The sequence below is a fragment of the Bos taurus genome, chromosome 7 (assembly GCF_002263795.3).
Source record: "Bos taurus isolate L1 Dominette 01449 registration number 42190680 breed Hereford chromosome 7, ARS-UCD2.0, whole genome shotgun sequence".
NCBI classification, from domain to species: Eukaryota; Metazoa; Chordata; class Mammalia; order Artiodactyla; family Bovidae; genus Bos; species Bos taurus.
Genome location: NC_037334.1, coordinates 46,579,255 through 46,599,638, shown reverse-complemented (window position 1 = coordinate 46,599,638; position 20,384 = coordinate 46,579,255). Strand labels below are relative to the sequence as shown.

The following is a 20,384-nucleotide window of genomic DNA, read 5'->3' as shown; positions in this document are numbered from 1 at the left end:
CATCCTAAAGGAGATCAGTCCTGGGTGTTCATTGGAAGGACTGAAGTTGAAGCTGAAACTCCAATACTTTGGCCACCTGATGCAAAGAGATGACTCATTTGAAAAGACCCTGATGCCGGGAAAGATTGAGGGCAGGAGGAGAAGGGGACGACAGAGGATGAGATGGTTGGATGGCATCACCGACTCAACGGACGTGAGTTTGGGTAAACTCCGGGAGATGGTGATGGACAGGGAGGCCTGGCGTGCTGCGGTTCATGGGGTCGCAAAGAGACAGACGTGACTGAGTGACTGAACTGAACTGAACCCTCTCCCCACTGACTAGCAAGCTCCTGAAGAGCAGGGGTGCCTCTCTGAGTCCCTGGGGAGGAGTATGAGACCTTGAGAGCAACATCTGCTGGGCCATTGTGTGTGCTGGGCCTATAGATGGCTGCCTGCAATAGCTGACCTGGGAGCACAGAGCCACGCGGGGCTTAGCACCAGGTGAGCGGGGGCAGGTACTTAAGACCTGCTCTGAAGTGCAACAGACGGACAACATCCTCAGTCTCTGCTTCCTGTCCATCCTCGTGAGCTGCTGTTTCTGTTCCCAAGAGGACCCTCGACTGAAAACAAGTGTGGGTATTGAGAGGGCCATGGCTGTGCTGGGGCCGAATCTCTCCTCCCTCCCTGGGGACAGTGACGACTGAGAACATGAGGTAGGATTGAGGGGAGTCTAGGGGAGGGAGTCGAGACCACCTCTCCCTTCCCAGCCCTGCACTCCTGGAAGCACAGAGAATCCGGGAGACGTGCCACTGTTCCCAACCAGGCCTCACCTCTCTCTCCCTCTTCCTATTCCCCCAGGGAGCCTCCACAAACCACTGAGCCACAAACTCCTGAAGAAGAGTCACGTTCCTTCTTACTTCCCCACCTCAAACCACCCACCCCAGGAAGCAGGCATCCAAACTCGGGAAAGCAGGTGACATCTGTGGCCGGACGGTGACTTGGCACGGAGAAGACGTGGGAGCAGCTTGCCCTGTGGCCACCACCCAGCGTTCCCAAGACGCCTCCAGTGTTACGTGACCCATCACTTCTGCAGGGCTGGGGTCTCCCTCCCTCTGCCCCAGGCTCTCACTGATGAGCAAGCGTGTGGTATGAAGGGCATTTGTGCAGCTGTGGCAAGGCAGATGGACTGCACAAGATCCAGGGCACACTCCAGTTTGAATTTGAGGAATGCTGGTTGGAGAATCTACAGCCCTTGGAAGGGAAGCTTCCCAAACCAACTACCCTACAGCCTGCCCAGCAGAGAACTTCAGTCTCACCTAACCAAAGCTATTGCAGGAGGCAGCTCAGAGAGACTGAGGGTCATGGTCAGATCCCCTGTCCCAAGAGTGAAGCAGGGACATCCAGAGAGTAGAAGGACCCAAGAAGTCCATGACATCAAGCCTTGCTGTCCCCAGAGAGTCAGCTTTGCCCCCATCTCCCTCAACACCTGCAGCACCCTCAAAGCAACCCCACGTTCCCCTCAGATGATGCCCAGGACACACCTGTCCGAGTGAAGGAGCCCCCTGACTCAGCCTGCTCTGCCTCCAGTAACAATGGTTCAAACCAGGCCCCCAGCCCTACCCCCAACCCCCATATGAGCATCTTTCTCCAACCCCACACCAGCAATTACTCCCAATTACACGATGTGACAAGGCGCTGGGGCTGGAGCACTTAACTCAGGTCCTGCATTATGCAATGTTTTTAATCCTCTTACTTAAGGTGGAAAACCGATATGGTACTCTGAGTTCACCTGAATGACTGGAAAAATAATTCTAAGAAATAAAAACATCGCCATCAATATCACCTTACAGGCTCCCTGAAAGGATTAAAAGGATGCATAGCTTGAATTTTCAAATGCCCTCTGCTGAACTCTCCTTGCAAAGGCTCCCAGGGGGAGAGGGACCGTACAGGGATTCCCCAGACGAGAGAGTGGTTCCCCCTTGGCTTTGACGTGAGCTCCGTCAGCTAGGATCCTAGGGCCTCCAGCCTGTGCCCACAGCCACAGCCAGGACTGTCTGAGTGGCCCTGTCCCCTAGAGCACCCAGGGTGCAAAGGCCGGTCTCCCTCCTCCACAAAAGCCACCCAGAGCCAAAGCCCATCTCTAAGGCTGGCCCCACCTTACAAGGCTAAGGTCCTCAACCGCGCTGTCTTCCAGAATGTCCAGCCTTTCTGGAGACACTTGCAGCACCCACAGGCCACAGAGAACCCCCACAACATGGACAGAGATTTCTAGAGTCACTCAGGTCCTGAGAATGTAGGGCAGCCCTTCTGGCCCCCCTGAGAAGGTCCCTAGCACACAATAGGCTCCCCACTTTCTCCACGATGAACTCTGCTCCTCAGCCTTGCCAAGCCACACCACACTGAATTTACCTGTAGCCACTGGACACTCCGGTTACCACCAGCACTAGGTGGGCAGGTGGGCAAGCAGCAGGGTCTGCCCTCTGGTCTGCACGCTGCAGCCCAAGGCCTGGCCTTTGGATGGGAGGGAGCAGCCTGAAACCCGCAGGTACAATTACAGTGGCTGGGCCCATTAAACCTTGGGAATAAAGAGCCGGCCTGGTAATTACCCCTAATCCTCCTCGAGCCTTTGTCTGCAAGCAGCACTGCCCAAAGCCTAATGGTGTGAGATAAGTGGCCAGGCTCCCCGGCCCTCCCCAGAGCTGCCTCAGGCGGGCCTAAGGTGGGGGCACTCAGTCAGCTCAAGCCCACCAGGATGCCATTCCTGAGCATCTCCTTTGACAGGACCCTCCACGAAGAGGCAGTCCCCAAGGGCCCCACAGGACGATGAGGTTCCTGGGGCTACAAGATGGCCACAGTCACGGTGGCTGAGACAGAGGGGGCGGATACCACGTCCTAGAGGGAACTGGTGTTTGGCCAGGAAGTTTGAGGGAGGAAGATAACTGCCACCTGGACCCCACAGCCATTTTCATAGCCATATTCTGGTCGTGTTCAGACGTAATTCATGCACTCATGTGAAGTAAAGTGAAAATCACTCAGTCGTGTCCAATTCTTTGCGACCCCATGGACAGTAGCCAGCCAGCTCCTCTGTCCATGGAATTCTCCAGGCAAGAATACTGGAGTGGGTTGTTGTTCCCTTCTCTAGGGGATCTTCCCAACCCAGGGATTGAACCCAGCTCTCCTGTATTGCAGGCAGATTCTTTACCATCTGAGCCACCAGGCAAGCCCTCCTGCACTCAAGGAGCCATGCAAAGGATGTAGATTGTGGTGTGAAACAACTCGCCAATGAATGCCTGGCCCTCGATACTGATCCATGAATGACCTGTCTGCTACAAAGGACTGAGAGGCTTCCACTGGTGTCGGCCAGCCCCCCTGCTCCTTATAACAACTGTAAGAGGTAGAGGGGGCACCTACGACCTGGACCTCAGCATGCCCTTCCTCCTCTGGATCCTCTGTCCCCATTCAGCATTTGCATCCTGAGTGGCAGGGGTCACAAACTCAGGAGCCCCCAGGCGGCACCTCAACCGGAGAAGACAGATCCTACCTGCATTCTCTCTCATTTTCCTGAAAAGACAGTCCTCCCAGCCCTCTTTCTCTCTCTCTAAACAGAGGCATGGGTCCTTACCCATTTAAAGAAGGGAATTTTTGGTAACTATTTCCCTATCTTCTTATTTCTCAAGAAAAGTCTGAAATCCAAATTTAAAGGTCAAAGTACTCAATTTTTAAATTTCAGCAACTAATACTAACAAAACACTGGATGAACCAAACAAATGTGTCTGCAGCTTGTTCACCCGAATCTATCACATTGTTAATCAGCTGTACCCCAATTTAAAATAAAATGATTTTTTTAAAAAATGTGTCTGCAGCGCCCTCCCTCCCCTGTTTACAAGCTCTGCTCTCCTGTCTACTGGGGGCCCCTCTATCCCACCTCCAATGAAGCTCCCTAACAGCAAAAACCACATCACATTCTCTGGAGATCTGGCAGCCGGCACAGGGTCTGACACACAATCAGCACTCATTAAAGATTGGGTGAAGGACCGAGTGACTTAGTGGCGAAGAAACTGAGGGCAGAAAGGTTAAGTCATGTGTACAAGATGACCCGGCTGGTAAGAACCAAGCAAGGATGAGCAGCCAGGCTCAGGCTCCTGGCTAAGTTCCTGCCACAACTCCGCTTTAGTCCTCAGACCCACTCTGCGACTTTCACAGAGTAGCCCATCCTGGATTTCACAGTGCTTTGTTAATCCACAGGTGGAACTTAAATTCCAGCGTTTCAAGTTAAATTTTGCAAAGCATTCCATGACCACCAGCTCGGAAGATCACAGAGAGCTGGGCTGCAGACCCCTTCCAAGCTTGACAACAGGGAATGCATAGTCCATGAGTTGGGTACAAAACCTCTGCAACCCCACAGTGCAGGAAGGATGAGCCCACAAGAGGAGGAAGGAGCTCCCTTCTGAATCTCTGAGACCCTCCTGTCCAGTCTTCTGAATCCTATAACCACCAGGAAATGTACATGAGTCTTTAGGTGACGGCATCCTGACCTGCAGCCCTAGAGGCGGGCTACTCAGCTACTCCTGGCTACCAGCCCAGGAGGCCAAAGCACAGGAGCTAAATGTCCAGTTCAACATAGCAGTTTGAAGACTGCCTCCATTAGTTACTGTTACTGTGGTATGTAACCCACACAGCTACAAAAACGTGTCCACTGGGGCTGCAATCTCATCTCAAGGCTCATATGGGGAAGGACTGATCTCTTCCAGTCTTCTGTGGCTTTTGACATAATTCAGCTCCTTGCAGCCTGCTGGCCTGGGGCTTTCTTGCTGACCTGCAGCCAGGGGCCAGCCTCATTTCCTAGCTGCTTGTGGGTGCAGACTGCCCTCAGAGCCCTGCCATGTGGGCCTCCCACAACGCTTCATCAAAGCCAGAGAGGGAGAGAACCTTCAAGCAAGGCTGATGCTACAGTCCTGTGTAAGATATGGACGTGACATCCTGCCACCTTTGCCACATTCCGTTAGTTAGAAGGAAGTCACATGTCCCAATCACACTGAAGGCAGGGGGATGGAAGAAGACATGAGCACCAGGAGGAGAGAATAAATGGAGCCTCCGTACAGTGTCCCCCGCATTGCCTAACACAAAGTAAAGTATTTTATTGCCTCAATCCAAAAGGACCAAGAGAAAAGAAAATAACAGAAGAAAGATGTCAAAACTATTTTGGAAGCCAGAAAGCAAATGGATGTGTGATGCAGACAAAGGCTGCAGTATTCCACAGTCTGCTGGAAACTGTGCTAAGCTAATACTAAGCTAAGGCTGTTCGGACCAGCCTTCAGAAGTAAGCTACTGTAGACTGAACCTCGGAAAGGCAAGCGAGTTAGGGGTGATGGTGTCTCTGAAAGAAGACAGATAGTTAAGGGTCTTTAAAGGGGGCAGTTAGATGTACCCTCCTTGATCCTCATCACCCATCCAATTATTTCTCTTCCAAACGTTCAGAAAATGGTAGCTCTACCCTCTGAATTCAATGACACAAAGCAAAAACTGATGAAAGTGGTAAGGTGCCATCCTCAAACGGGATTCTGTGAAAATCAATATACAAAGCAGTCCAATCCCCCAGTGCCTTTTCTCCTTTGGGCTCCAAGAGTTACATGTGTCAGGCTGTAATATTCCCCCCACCTTGAAACTAATCAGCCCAGGGAAAAACTCCCCAAAACACCAGTATTTGAGGGTCTCCATGCCCAGAGGACTTCCAACCAACATGTTGGTACCTCATTTTAAATATGAGTCAAGAATCACCAGACTCCACCAAAAAAGACAGGAGAACCAAAAGGAAACAAAAGTAACCCAGAGAAAAGATACAATATAAAGAGCAAAAGAAAACTCCAGAGAAAAATACAACTAATACCTTCAGTGAAATAAGAGAACATAAACCACATAAAAAGTAAAAATTGAAAACTATCAATACAAAGAAGTGCAAAGCAAGAGCTCTAAGAAATTTTAAAAAAGGAAAACAAGAATAAACAAAACCCAATAAATATTTGTATGATAAAGTTGAAGACATAATTTAAAATAGCAGTTCTCAAAGTGTGGTCCTCACACTTAAGGATTTCTGAAGCCCTTTCATGGGGTCAATGAAACCAAAATTATTTTGCAATACTGCTGCTGCTGCTGCTGCTAAGTCGCTTCAGTTGTGTCCGACTCTGTGCGACCCCATGGACGGCAGCCCACCAGGCTCCCCCGTCCCTGGGATTCTCCAGCAAGAACACTGGAGTGGGTTGCCATTTCCTTCTCCAATTTTGCAATACTACTAAGTCATTATTCACCTTTTCCACTGAGCTGACATTTACACTGATGGTGCCAGAGCAATTGTGGGTAAAACTTCTGGGTCTTAACAGAAATCAAGGGGGTGGCAGCAAACTGCACAAATAGTCACTATTCTTCACTGTCACACACTCGAAGTAAAAACTCCACATCAGCAAATCTTCTCTCAAAAATTAACAAAGGAAATCTTCCAATTTGAGGAACATACCTGGTAATACTTGTTAGTTACAATAAAATCTGAGCTTTCAAGCAAAATTAGAATCTTAGGAAACTCATCTAATACCATCATCTTGAGAGCACACTCTTCTGTTGAGATCAGTGATATTCACAAATTGAGTTATGTGATATTGTATAAAGAAATGTGTCAACATTTCAAAGATCTCTGTAACTCAGTGAGCTTTTGTTCAGTCACCCAGTCATGTCCGACTCTTTGTGACCCCATGGACTGTAGCACACCAGGCCTCCCTGTCCTCACCATCTCCTAGAGTTTGCCCAAATTCATATTCATTGCATAGGTGATGCCATTCAGTCATCTCATCTTCTGATGCCCTCATCTCCTTCTGCCCTCAATCTTTCCCAGCATTAGAGACTTTTCCAATGAGTCGTCTTTGCACATCAGATGACCAAAATACTGGAGCTTCAGCTTCAGCAACAGTTCTTCCAGGGAATATTCAGGGTTGAACTCCCTTAAGATTCACTGGTTTGATCTCCTTGCTGTCCAAGGGACTCTCAAGAGTCTTCTCCAACACCACAGTTTGAAGACATCAATTCTTTGACATTCTGCCTTCTTTCTCAGACCATCTGCCTATATGGTCCAGCTCCCACAACCATATGTGACCACTGGGAAGATCATAGCCTTGACTATATGGACCTTTGTCGGCAGAAAAATGTCTCTGCTTTTCAACACATTGTCTAGGTTTGTCATCATTTTCTTGCCAAGAAGCAATCATCTTCTGATTTCATGGCTGTGGTCACCATCTACAGTGATTTTGGAGCCCAAGAAGAGGAAATCTGTCACTACTTCCACCTTTTCGCCTTCGATTTGCCATTCAGTAATGAGACCAGATGCCATGATCTTAGCTTTTTTAATATTTAGTCTTAAGCTGGCTCTTCTTCACCCTCATCAAGAGGCTCTTTAGTTCCTCTTTGCTTTCTGCCATTAGAGTGGTGTCATCCGTGTATCTGAGATTGTTGATGTTTCTCCCGCCTATCTTGATTCCAGCTTGTAACTCATCCAGCCCAGCATTTCTCATGATGTGCTCACCATACAGGTTAAACAAACAGGGTGGCAGCAGACAGCCCTGTCGTACTCCTTTCTCAACCTTGAACCAATCAGTTTTCCATACAGGCTTCTAACTGTTGCTCATTGACCCACATACAGGTTTCTCAGGAGACAGGTAAGATGGCCTGGTATTCCTATCTCTCTAAGCTTTCCACAGTTTGTCGTGATCCACACAGTCAAAGGCTTTAGCGTAGCTGATGAAACGGAGACAGACGTTTCTCTGAAATTCCCTGGCTTTCTCTATAATCCAGTGAATGTTGGCAATTTGATCTCTAGTTCCTCTTCCTTTTCTAAACCCAGCTTGGACATCCAGAAGTTCTTGGTTTGTGTAATGCTGAAGCCTAGCATGCAAGATTTTAAGCATGACCTTACTGGCATGGGAGATGAGTGCACTTGTATTTGCCAAATGATCAATCAATGAGGTTACAAAATCAGGCATAGGTAATATCCACTCCATGTATAAGATAGAGCAAAGGATTTTTAACATAACAGAAAAAAATGTTTACTGATAAGTTTTCAGATTCCACATTGAAACTAACTTTTGAGAACTTATCATGGTAGAGTTCTATTGTAATATTAAAGAAGATATCCATAATTATCTGAAAGGGCAATTAGGAATATTCTTCTCTTTTCCAAGTACACATCTAAATGAAATCAGACTTGCTCCTATAAAACAATGTCACTCTTTTCACTAATTTTTTGCTTTGAAAAATGCATTGATATTTTCATAAATTATGCTAGTTATGCTAACATGTACTGAGTTTATTTAAATGAATTAATAATTTTAAACTTCTGTTTTAATTTCTAATGGTAAATATAGGTATAGTCTACATAAATAAAAGGTCTTTGTGATTCTCAGTGATCTTTAAGAGTATAAATAGATCCTGAAACTAAAAAGGAATCTGAGACCAAAAGGTCTGAGAACAGCTGCTCTAGAATGTAAAACAATAAAATGGTGGAAATAAGGAGAAAATGTTAATCAGTGGATCAGTTAAAGAGGTTCAATATTTTAAAAAAAGAAAAAAGAGTTCCAGAAGGAGAAAATGGATGGAAACTTTTATCAAATAAATCATATCAGGCAAATCCCTATAGCTAGGGATCTAAATTTAAAAGCATTCATCTAGTGCCCAAAACAATGTATTTTTTAAAATTCACATTAAGTGACAGAAATGTGCACTTCAGTGCCCTCGTGACAAAGAGACGGATCTTAAAGCTTCTGGGCAGGGGCAAGGGGAGAAGGAAGGAGTAGTGTGGAAAAGCTCACCTTCTAAGGATGGGGACACAGAGTGGCACCTGACTTCTCCAGAGTAATAGGAAGTAGAAGACAATGGAACATTATGTGCCTCCAAGTTTCTAAGGAGAAGCTAGAACTTTATATTCAGCCCAACTACTCATCAAGCATAAAAGTCAAACAAAGATATTTTCAGACATGCAAAGCCTCCAAGTTTCTGCCTCCGATGTGCCCTTTCTTAGGAAGATGTCTGCTTAGTCACTCAGTTGTATCTGACTCTTTGCAACCCCATGGATTGTACCCACCAGGCTCCTCTGTCCATGGAATTTTCCAGGCAAAATACTGGAGTAAGTTGCCATGACCTCCTCCATGGGTTCTTCCCAACCCAGGAATTGAACCCAGGTCTTCTGCATTGCAGGTAGATTCTTTACCGTCTGAGCCACCAAGGAAGCCCAAGAAACTGGAGCGGATAGCCTATCCCTTCTCCAGGGGAACTTCCCAACCCAGGAATTGAACTGGCATCTCCTGCATTGCAGGTAGATTCTTTACCAGCTGAGCTACCAGGGAAGCCCTCTCAGGAAGATACTGGAAGGTGTGTATGCTCCTTGCAAAAGAGTAAAGGAAGAAAGAAAAAGCATGGGACTCAGGAGACAAGTGATCCAGCAAGAGTCCCCATGTGAAGGTGAAGGATGGACTCAGCAGTGGTGCCTACAGAGTCACTATCCAGACTGAAGGAAAGAATGAAACAGATTAACAGTGGCATTTGAATATATTCAGAGAATATTTAGAGTTTAATCAGAGAATTAAAGGATAAATGATAATAGAAAGTCAAGCAATGAAATAGTATGTCAGTTCCTATATACCTAATTTCAAAGAAAACAAAACGACAATCCAGAGAAAAATGACCACAGTATACTACATGGATGTTTACACCATGGTGGGCATTAACGCCATCATAACCTGGGTACAGCCATGCTTCATAAAGACGGGGAAAGGGGAAGTTATGTGCACCTATTTGATCAAAGGAGAATGATGCGGGGAAACTTAACCCCCGTCTTGTATAACTGAAAGTCAAAAATAACATCTAAAACAAAAAATCAAGAAAATGATAATATAAGCACATTATCTAGAAATATGGTAACTATCAAAAGAAACAACTAAAAGAATTAAAAACAGTTACCTCCAGAAAGCAGAAAGCAGAAACCAGAGGTGGGAGGCAGTGGGCTGCTTTTCATTATAAGCTTATGACTGCTTGGCTATGAATATGTATTCCTTTGATAAAAATAAAAGTTAAATTAAAAAATTACCCCAGCACCAGGAGAGCCAAACTCCCCTCTTCACAGTCTCATTCAATAAACATTCCTTGCATTTTTACTTGCCTCTACCCCGTAATCACAGGCTAGCCAGTTGTGAATGGCAAGCGTGGCATGATTTGGGGGAACGGGAAGTTTGGGTTCCTTTATCCAAAGGTGTTCCCTCACTCTCCTGTGGCTGACTCTAAAGCCACTCCAACAAGCTCTGTTATGTCGCATCATTCACTGGATCTTAATACAGAGCGTAACATCACCGGGTAGGCTACATTCTCTTCCCTATCTCCTTTTTCCAGGTGAGACAAGCTCAAACAGCCTAAGAGTCATGGTCCCATTCCTAGGGCTAGTAAATTGCCCAGGGGGACGTGAATCTAGGTGCTCAGTTTGTGTCTCACAGCCATGCCACACTTCCAAATTAACCCTTGTCTCTCTCTCAGGGGGCTTCTACACCCCACCCTCCAGCCTCAGGAGGGTCACCTGCCCTCCTCATGACAGTTTTACAGGTCTGCCTGTCACCCTGATACCCTCAATAATCTGCGCATGTTTGGGGAAAGTGGTGACATCACCACGAGAGGAGAGAAGGCAGGACAGGCACTATCACACTTCATCTGATAGAGAAGAGAAACAGACCAGGGGAAGAAGGGACGTGCCTCGAGTCACATGACAGGCACCCAGGTGGTCTGTCTCACCTTCTGAGTCAGGTGGTCTCTCAGCTACACGGCAGCAGGCCCCTTCCTTGTGCTCATTCAGGCTTTGGGGTTGGCCTATTTGTAAGGAGGAAGAACCATTCATGGGTTTCCGAAGTCCAGCTTTGGGTTTACCATTCAGTGAAAATGGTGGCAAGCGGATGCAAAACAGACCTATGGTACCTGGTCACAGTGAGAGGTCAGAACACAGTAGGGCTTGGCTGGAGGTGCAGGGGCGGCAGAGACATTCAGGCTCAGGTGTCTGCTGGAGGCCCCAAAGGACACAGACACACCTGGGTGTCAAAGTGGCCCACGGGCTTTAAAGGAGACCCTTGGCTTCCAGAGGAGTCCAGAACTGTTACTGGGGCCCAAAAGTGGAGCCGAGCACAAAGTGGGGAGAGCGTAGGGGATGACCCCTGGCATCCCCATGGCAACTGCGGCATCATCCCTCCTCCAGCTTCCAACAGGGCACAAGGAAGTGCCCCACCCGCCCCGCAAAGCACTTGTTAGATTCAACTGTACTGAAAACATTCTGCTCAAGTCCTTCCCGATGCTGACAACAGGTCACACACACAGGACCAGGCACAGAATGGACCCTGGGAAATACCTGCTGAAATAATCTGTAGACCCACAAAGCCAGTTGCTGCTCTGCATGGCAGCAAGCTGCCTCCACCCACCATATAGGAGGCTCTGGCTTCTTCCTAAAAACAAAAAATGATTCCAAGGATATCTATGAGTCTTCTTTCATTCCATCAAAGACATAAATGTTAAGTTCTCAGACCCAAGGAAGTTCTGTATAGAATCCATCATCTTCCACCAAAGCCCTCACCCTTCTCTCTGTCTAGACCAGTGCTCCTCAAAGTGTGGTTCCCCAGTTAACAGCAGCAGCAGCACATGGGAACCTGTTAAAAATGCAAATTTCCAGGACCCACCCCAGACCTAATGAATCAAACTCTAAAGATGGGTGGGACTAGGACTCTGCTGTATCGGGCTTTGCAGGTGATTCTGATGCAAGCTGGTTTGAGAACCACTGCTCGGGATAAAGACTCCCAAGTTAAACCCCCTATACAAAGTGGGCTTCTTACTCTGAAACAGAAAAAGACAGCTGGTGTCAAAGATCACTCAGGATTAACATCAAACTCCACCACAATCTTTTATTCAGCATCTGTTCTACTTAGAGCTAAGATACCTACATAGATTTGGAAGTACATATAATTATAGAAGGGAGAAATAAGTTGGCTCATTATAATTATGTGTTTATGGTTAGGTCTGTGTGTTTTCCCCACCTCTCCCTAAGACCCCCTCAATGTCCTGAGCGTGGGACTCAGTTAGCTTTCCCTGGATTTTTCCCTCAGTGTCGTTCAGGCCACTGTTGGTGAGCTGGAGTTAAGCCAGCTTCTATTGACTTCACACCCAGCCTAGCCTCCGGGACTTACGGTCCAAGACTTGTCTGAAAACCCCGAAGGACACGTGATCCTTCCTTCCTGCTCGTTTCTTGCTTCCTTCCTTGCCCTCTTCCTGCTCAACAAGAGTCCTGTTGCATATGTTATGAAATGTACACATTTCAGCACATTTCTCCTGCCCCATGATCATCCAAGCACCTCTCTTTGGGTCACCACGTCTGACTCCTCCCTTGTTTTTTCCCGGACTAACCTCGCCCCTTCAGCTTTAAGATGCTCACAGCTCAGGGTGCCTCACCATCCAGGGCGCAGCACTGTGTTTCCTTGTTCATGTCACACATGAATCAGGGCCCACAGGAATTTAAGGACAAGTCTTCCCAGCCTGTGTCTTCCAGCAGGGTCTCCCTAGGAGCATGCCACAGGCAAGCCCAGCTGGAGACCTGGGCCTGCAACATGGACCCCTCTGAAAGCCTCATGAAAGCATTCCAGGATGTAATAAACCCGTCAGGCCCTGGCTAATTTATATCTGAGTGGATGATTTCCCATTTTTCAGAATGTAAATGTTTAGATTGCAGCATTCCCCTGCCTCGGCATCCGGGGTCCTGGCACGTAAGTGGTGGAATCAGCCCACTTTTCCACAGGGATCCTTAGATGGAAGAGCTACAGTGCCAGCATCCTCCAGCCAGGAAGAGCTTCCTGCTCTCGATCCGCACATGTGTGCAAACCCCACCCCAGAGGCAGGCCACCAGCTTCGGCTTAGCATTGAGAAGTCGCACTCTCGCTTTTACAGGCAACGGAAGGAGAAACGGAGCTTTCAAAGGCAGGACCTCAGAGCTGAGGGGGCAACTCAGATTAGCTAAGTATTCCAAGACAGCGCTCCTTTTATGCTTCTTTCCAAAATGGTCTTCATTTGCTCTAGTCTCAGATACATTTTATTAGATCTTTTCAGTGTATAAACAGGCAAGAGAAGTAGATTAGTGGAAATAAATATAACACAACAATCCGAGGAAACAGTCCAGTTTGGCTGACCGAGCCCCAAGCCTCCCAACTGCCCGCTCCATCCAGGGCTGCGTGCACTAACCCATGAGACCCTGCCAGCCAAACACTCTGTGTGGTCCATCAGCAAGGGCAGCCTCCAGCAAAGAGAAGCCCCATAAAGAAAGCCAGGAGCCTAGGGAACCTAGGTTCTGGACACAGAACAACCAGCTCCCCAAGACTGAAGGGAACTCCAGGCAAGAGGCCCCATGACACACTATTGGCAGCCAAGGACTTTAACAAGTTCAACCAAACACACCCATCATCCTGGGGCCATGCTCCATAGATGGGCATCAATTAAGTGTGAGTGCGACAAGCCACCAGCAGTTTCCTCCCTGGCCAAGTGAAGCTAAGAATGTCACCCTCACCACCGGCAAAGAGTGACGTGAGAAGTCCTGCGATGCTGCAGGGGGAGGCCTGAGAGTCCTCAAAGGAAGGCTACTTCACCTACCCAAGAAGGCCGCAGAATGCTGCTCCTCAGAGTACCGGCTCTGATGTGAGTCACAGTTTCAGTTCACAACCTCCTGGCGGTGCGTCCTTGGGGACGTCACTTCACCTCTCTGAGCCTCAGCTTCTTTTCCAGTAGGATGGAGATGATACAGTATCAGTCTCTGAGGTTGTCACTGATCATCGATATGAACTGAGTGTTTACTGGCCTAAACCAAGGGGGAGCCAGGGGAGACCACCTGAGAGTGGACTGTGGACCTGGCTAAATTTTCAGCCCACTCCCTTCAGTGCACACTGGCTGGATGGTGGCAGACAGTACTCAGGCAGCATTTGTGAAAGTGAGTCCCAACAGGAAAGACCTGCAGAGAATGGCTGGAGGAAAGGCAGCCACGAGCCAGACCTGCTCCCTTGCACAAACGGGCTCTGATCCACCCGGAGGGCCAGGACTCAGTTGGGACTCTCAGCTCGAGACACCACCACCCGCTCGGAGTAGCAGCAGTGGCACAATCATCACCTGGGCCTGAGCCTGTCCTCAGGATCCACAGGAAACAGGAGCCAAGCTCATCTGGGCTCCCCACTTTGCTGTCACAGCGCCTGAGATTCACCGAGTCCCCCAAGGACAAGGCTTTCAGGCACATGCTCAAAAGGGAGCCCAAATTCCATCCCAGCTTTGCCCCAGGTCTAAAGCTCAGGGGCAGCACACAGTTCCACATCACCTCGCAAGAAAGCAAACCCCACCTCTCGTTCAGCCCCAGAGGCTGGTCAGGGTGCCAAGGGGCCTCCTCCCATCCCAGGGCTCCGCACATCAAGCCTCGTCCAGCTGCCTGTTCAGCCCCATTTCCCTCCTGGTCCAGGGGACCACGCTGTGAAGATTAGCAAGGACCCCCGCCCCTGCCCAATCATTTGCAGACAGTCTGTGCTTCCTCGCTTGGCTCACCTATGTGACTGCCCCAGCATTTCCTGGCCGATCCTGGCCGCGCAGCGCATGCCTTCCCTGATCCACCACCAGGCAGCCTGGCTGGAGGTTTTATTCCATTAATTTTCATCCTGATAATTGGAAGCAGCTCTCCTCGCTGCTCCTGTAGGATTTAATGAGCTACATAACATCACATTTCCCATGGAGGCAGCTTAAACCTACATTTCGCCCCAGGGATGCTGCCATTCCACCCTGCCCCATGGACACCAACCTGCCCCAGGCAGGCCCCAGGCCATGCCCAGAGCCAGCATCTCCTCCTCCCTGGGGTCTAGTCTACTCAAAGCAGGGCCAGCAGCTCCAGCCCCCACAGGAGTCTCCGCCAAGCCCCTTGGTAGAAAGCAGGGCAGAATCCTCTTTGGACCCATGTCCACATTATAGGCACATAAAGGCCTTTATTACCCATAAAGCAAAATTCCTGCAAAGCCTTTCCATCTAGACGTGCCACATGCAATAAAGTGACTGCGGCTCACACACAGCCCTTACGCGTGCCAGTCTCTACCCTCACACGCTGCAACCAGGGCACGTCCATACCCACCTGACCTGTGCGTGCGCACGAGTCCAAACCCCAGTGCTGGCACCAACCAGCTAAGTGATCTGGCCTGTCACTTCATCTCATCAAGGCTCATTGCCTCCCTTTGGAACACGGAAGAGCAACAACGCCCAGTTCCCCTGACTCCGAGGAAATCCAGGGTGCATTTTATCCATGCATTCACCACTGATCAATAGCCAGTCCTGTACCCCATGCTGGGCCTGCTCTGGGCTCAGGAGACACAGCAGTAACCAGAATCATCCACACCCTCAGGGTGCTTCCGTTCTAGCAGCAAGTAATGAATGAACTTAAACGTCAAGTGATGCAGAAGGCCATGCACACGGTGAGACAGGGCACCGTGGGAGGGCTAGGGGCTAATTCAGACTGCGAGGTTTAGGGAGAGACCAGTTCATGCATGTGACCGCCATACAGCTAGAAACTATCAATTACAACAGCATACTAGGTTAATATATTAAGAATTACATACTACCGTTGGCTGTAGGGTATGATGCCATGTTACCCTGCCACACAGCTCACTGGGCTCACTGAACTTTCAGGTCCCTGCGAAAGTCAAAAGGTTAGGCAGCCTCACAGGAGCATCCAGGATCTCTGCGGCTTCGCTGATGCCACTTCATTATGGGGCTCAACCCAGTGACAAGTATACCTCTCCCGTCCTTACCCCTGCCACCCAAATCCTCCCGCCCCTCCTCACACTAGGTACTTCCCTGGTGGCTTAGACGGTAAAGAATCTGCCTGCAAATGCAGGAGAACCTGGTTCAATCCCTGGGTCAGGAAGATCCCCTGGAGAAGGGAATGGCTACCCACTCCAGTACTCTTGCCTAGAGAATTCCATGGAAGAGGAGCCTAGTGGGCTACAGTCCCTGGGGTCACAAAGATTGGACACAATGGAACGACTAACACACACACACACACACTCCTCAGACTGAGTCTCCACATCCCCTCAGGACCCCTGATGAGGGCCGGGACCTCGTCTGTCCTACATAGGGACCAGCACCCAGCAGGTGCTCTGAAAGGGTAAGAGAACTAAAGCTCAGAGCATTGTGCAGCCCCTAGAAGAGACCACCTCACCCACACCACACACAGGCAGGAACCCCATTTTGTCCACGTTAGCTATAATGTTCAGACAGGGAAAGAGACTCCTTCAACACCTCTCCATTTCCTGCTCTGCTGGGACTGTCACTCACCTCAGTAAGCAGATCAGACAGCTCTTCAGCTCAGCACACCTCAGCAACCAGGGTAATGGGCCAGATCCACTAACCCCAGCCAGCAGCCAAGGCCACAGAGGGGCAGTGAGGTCACCCTGAGGTCACACAGGTATACAGCCTGTCCAAAGGGAGAAGACTTGACCCATCTGTGGCTCACCTCCTGCAAGGCCAGACAGGTCTGCCAAGCCCAGGGGTGTGTGACTGGCCTTCCACTGCAGGCCTGGCCTGAGGCTGAGCCACTCAGCTGGCATGGGGTCAGAGCAGCACTGGCCCTGCCATCACAGGAGCAAGGGTGACACGCACCTTCTGCAAATATCCGCCCCGCATGCCCTCAATCACGTCACACGGTCCCCTCCAAGAGGAGCAGTCACTGACAGCAAGAGTCTACTGCAAGCACACTGCGTGCACAAAAGCTCCCAGGTAGAAAGCACGGCATTGTTAGGGCCGAGGTGGCCAGGCTGCAGGGGAGGAGGGGCAGAGCTCAGGGGAGGTTGAGGCAGGAGCTGGAGGTCCTGGGACAGAGGCTCAGTGATACTGACGAGGGCTGAGCCGGGTGAGGTGGGTCAGGACATGTGTATCCAGCAGTAGCCCTGATGAACAGTTAGGGGCACCACAGTGAGAGGTGGGCACCCTTTCCTGAAGCCACAGGCAGGAGAACTGAGGCCCCCAGGACCAAGAACAGCAGCCTTCCCACACAGCCGAAAGCACGTGGATCATGGAGACACTGAGCCACAGGCTCTCCATTATATACCAACAACCTGCCACCTGGGGATGCCACCTCCTTCAACTGCCCTAGGGACCACTCGGAAACCCAGAGCCAGGCATAAGACCATCCAACTGCCAGGGGGTTGTCCGTTGGCCGGGGGCGGGTGAACCCTGAGCCTTTCGAGGAGACCAGGGTGGTGTTCCCCTCAGGAAACTCCCCACAGGAGAGTGGAGTCTCCACAGGGTGTGGGGTCAGGGATGGTTCAGCCTCACCCAGGTTGCCCAACCTGCTGTGGAAAGAGGGTTTTCACACACAGCGTGGGCCAGGCACGCTTCCTCTCCCATCTCAGCACTCTGGGCAGTTTGACGAGGCCACTCAACCCCACTTTTCAGTGAGGTCAGAAGGTGAGCACCCGTCAGGGCCGGAACCCTCAGACCACACCCGTATCACCTGGGAACTCCTGGGGCCGCAACACTTCAGCTTTGCACCTTGGCAGCTACCTGATGCCATAGCTGCTCTAGACCCCAGACTGCAGGGCCAGTAAAATCTGACAGAGAGCTGGAACATCTAATGCTTCCACTTCTTTTCTGGAATGGAGAGGGGTCATGTTATCTCTGCTCACACACCTCCAGAGATGGGAAGGGGCCTCAAGGTGGCCAGGCCCCTAGAGGACACTCTGATGGGAAGTTCCTCCTCCTAGTGAGCCAACACCTGTCTATTACTTCTGTGGCCCAGCCTCAATCCTCCTACTGACAACACACCATCAGACCACCTCCTCTTCTAGCCAAGAGCCATCAGCTACCTGAAGACACCATGACCCTCATCAACAGTCACTGATGGGGGTGGCAGCCACATGCCAGGCAGCAAGTGAGGAGACAGAAGTGAGATAAGAGCCCTGCCCTGCCATCTGCTGGGGGGAGGAGGCCAGCGAGGAGGTGACATGGTCAGGGAGATAGGCACTCTCACAGAAGCGAGCTGAGAACTGTGTGAGCGCAGAGGGGTGGTGTGGGGGTCCGGGTCAGTGTGGGGAGGTGGACACCAGCTCTTAGTGGTCAAAGAGAGCCTCACAGAGGATGCCATGCTGGGAGCAGACCTCCAGTCACCACGTGGAAAGAATATCCCAGGAAAGAACATCCCAGAGAAGAGCAGGTGCCCAGCAAGGCCCAGGCCTGCTGGGTTCTGAGATGCGCAAAGGCCAGATGCCAGTCTAGGACAGGCCTGGGAGCCACTTCCCTACTAGCACCCCGAACTGGGTCACCTGCTCCAAGCTCCTGGCCCTCTCTCCAGGGCTCCTGGCTTCTCCCAGCCTCCTGGGCAGCACAGAGTCCTCTGGGGTAGAGAGCTCGCAAAGCTGGTCCTGGTGGTGCCCAGCATTCATCCACTCACATGCTATCTCTCACACCCGCACACACGCAGTTTCTCACACCCTCTGGACCCATCACAGGGCTCGACTCTGCAGCCTGCGAGACCTGTCCAGCCACTCACACTCCACCCTCTGCTCCCTGAACCAGTACCAATCGAACTGTGACGAGTGGCAGGGGGTGGCCTGAGTCACCATCCCAATCGCTCTTCCTTTCTCCAGAAACTGTAGCTCCTCCTTTGCTCCTTGCATGAAGCTGGCCGGGAGCACAGAGAAGATGAGGTACCATAGTCTCTCCTCCTGGAGAGCTCGCCATTTCTCCCACATTATGAAGTGACACCACCCCATCCCGTCTCCACCAGAGCTCGTTCACTCAAAGAATAACTCATCAAGCTCCTGCTTCACTGTCAGCACCAAACAAGTATATTTACAAGTCTCCACCTTAGGTCACCACACCCCTCGGACCTCCCAATCCAGGGACTCATCGAGTCCTTGTGGGCCTCCCATCCTGGACCAGCTCCGCAGTACACCCTGGCTACTCAGATATAAACCTGAGGGTTGGGGTTCTGGCCTTCACGAAGCTGGCTTTCTAGAGGGGAGACATAATAAGCCTGTAAACAGATATAAAACTCCCTGGTGGCTCAGACAGTAAAGAATCCACCTGCAATGCAGGCGACTCAGGTTTGATCCCTGGGTTGGGAAGATCCCCTGCAGAAGGGCATGGCAACCCACTCCAGTATTCTTGCCTGGAGAATTCCATGGACAGAGGAGTCCGTGGGGTCACAAATAGTCGGACACGACTGAGCAAATACGTACAGCACATGAAGACAGACAGGGTTACGTGCTAAAGTGGGAGTGGTACTTAGTGACCAAAGAGGTGCTGTGAAAAGCCATTTGCTACCTTTCTAAGCTCTTAGGTTTTGATTCTTAGGCTAGGCATGGGGAATTTTCCCTCACTTAGACCATCAGGATGGGCTCGGTGATGCTGCAATAACAAACAGCCTCAAGCCTACACAACACACCCACTGCAGGTCGGCTGGGGTTTCTGCCCTGCCGTCTTCACTCTGGGTTCCAAGAAGACAGATTAGATATTCTCTGGACTTCTGTGCCAGAGGGAAAGAGAAAATAAGACGAATTACATGGCCACACTGAACATCAGGGGAGAGTGAAACCCAGTCCTACCCCATGGCCAGGAGGAGAAACAAAGATGTGGGAGGCAGGACCTATGACTGCCAGGGTGGACGTTTGTTTGCTGGAGGGAATCCTGGGGTCAGTGGTGAAGCAAGCCTGTGATCTCTAAGAGCATCATCACTGATGGACAGGTAGTGACGGCAGAGGAGGTGGGTCCTGCACCAGAACTCTCTTCCTCTGTGCCCTGTGATGGGCCTTTCCTCAGGCCAGGTCTTCTGCAAGATGTACATCCATCCTGGGTATGCAACCCCGCACAGGTATGACTCCCATCCTCCTCCTCCGCCTCGCCCAGAGCAGTCTTCCAACGCATCACGCAAATCCCTTCATGAAGCACAAGGTGGTCTGGAGCAGCAGCCTGGGATTAGAAAGCAGTCATACTTCCCCATCTTTCCACAGACTCCAGAGTGGCTCCCTTGGCTCTTTTCTCCCACTGCATGAGCCACCAAGGACAGGACCTCCAATTCTGATGCAACCGTGGCTCCTCTGGGTGAGGCCAAGAAACTCCCCAAACCATAAAGATGTCCAAACATTGGCCCAGCTTCCTCCAAACAGACATAAACCGCCTCGCTCACATCCGGGCCCACCATACCCCTCCCGCCGGGGTCTCATCACCATCTGGCACCTCCACCCTCAGGCAGCCCACAGCTCCATGGTGGCGGGAGTGGGGACGGGAGAGGGACTCAGCCACACCCTACCCCAGCTCCCCCAGGGCTCTGAGGGTCG

The 20,384-nt window shown here is 50.4% G+C and overlaps 1 long non-coding RNA gene across 7 annotated transcripts in view; it reads right to left on the bottom strand.

Moving 5' to 3' along the window:
* LOC104969177 (uncharacterized) overlaps positions 1-20,384 on the bottom strand; it is a 273,877-nt gene that overhangs the window by 210,606 nt on the left and 42,887 nt on the right. The gene's annotated exons all lie outside the window — the stretch shown is intronic.